Here is a 1,169-nt window from a genome sequence, read left to right on the forward strand (position 1 = left end):
GATCTCCTGACCTCGTGATCCGCCCGTCTCGGCCTCCCAAAGTGCTGGGATTACAGGCTTGAGCCACCGCGCCCGGCCCCTCTAATAACCTTTTCAAGTGACTTTGGCTATTCCTAATGAAGATATGGTCCATTTGTTTTTCTTCCTGGAATGTGGTGTGTAGAGGTGCTGCATACGCTTTTTATGGGATTGCGTGTGAATTTGAGCCATGAGACATTCCTAATAATTTGTTGTGAGATATACCAACATGGATGGTAAGTGTGTTTTTAATGATGTGTTGTTTTCTTAAAGAAGTCGAATCACTTGCACCATTGCTGTCAACATACCAAGCTGTTGAAAAAAATTGACCATTTCTTTCAGAAGTAATTCTCAGCCTGTGCAATGATAGCAGGTGATGACTTCATAGAAGGTGACAGATTGATAGGGAGGCTATTGAAGCAGTTTTTCTGCAGCCTGCATTTTGAGTTAATTTATAGTGCTAATAGATTCTATATAACTGTGAGAGTTTGGTAGTAAACAAATAGGGATTGTTTTCTAATTTGCACACTACTTCATTATCTACCAACTTTTTACATATTGGAAAATAGAAATTGCAAATACACATGCATATGGAAACATATTCAGACTGGGAAAACAACAATAGTTTTAAAGTTACTTATATGGAAGCAAGATTTCTATATTTGTTTTTTTAAAGAAAGCTTTCAGTCTTTCTACTAAATCCATTTCAAGCTAATTCTCTGAAAATGTTGCCGTTCATCTACAGAAATTTGATTATAAATATGTTCCTTTTTCAAAGAAACTATCCTAGAACAAAATAGTCTGTATGGTACTTGATCTACATTTAAGTGGAAAAATTAGCAGTATTTGAAAGCTCAGTTTATGTCATTAACTTCAGATACAAATAACTGAACAGAAAGTTTTAACCTTTAATATTTCATGTTCTGTTTTGAGTATTTTCCTTTATGTTGATTCAATTATATACTTCTGAATGGCACCTTACTTTTTGGAAACAAATCTTCTGTTCTTTACAAAATAATAATTTTTAAAAAGCATTAAAAAAATCCAAAGATGCTCTTGATAATAGTCAACATTTGCGTATATATGGAATTTCTTACATTTTTCTCCCAAACTGTATTTAATAAACTTATTTTAATGTTTGTGTATTTCAT

Source organism: Rhinopithecus bieti, unplaced genomic scaffold (genome assembly GCF_001698545.2).
Source record: "Rhinopithecus bieti isolate Rb0 unplaced genomic scaffold, ASM169854v2 scaffold_81617, whole genome shotgun sequence".
Classification (NCBI taxonomy): Eukaryota; Metazoa; Chordata; class Mammalia; order Primates; family Cercopithecidae; genus Rhinopithecus; species Rhinopithecus bieti.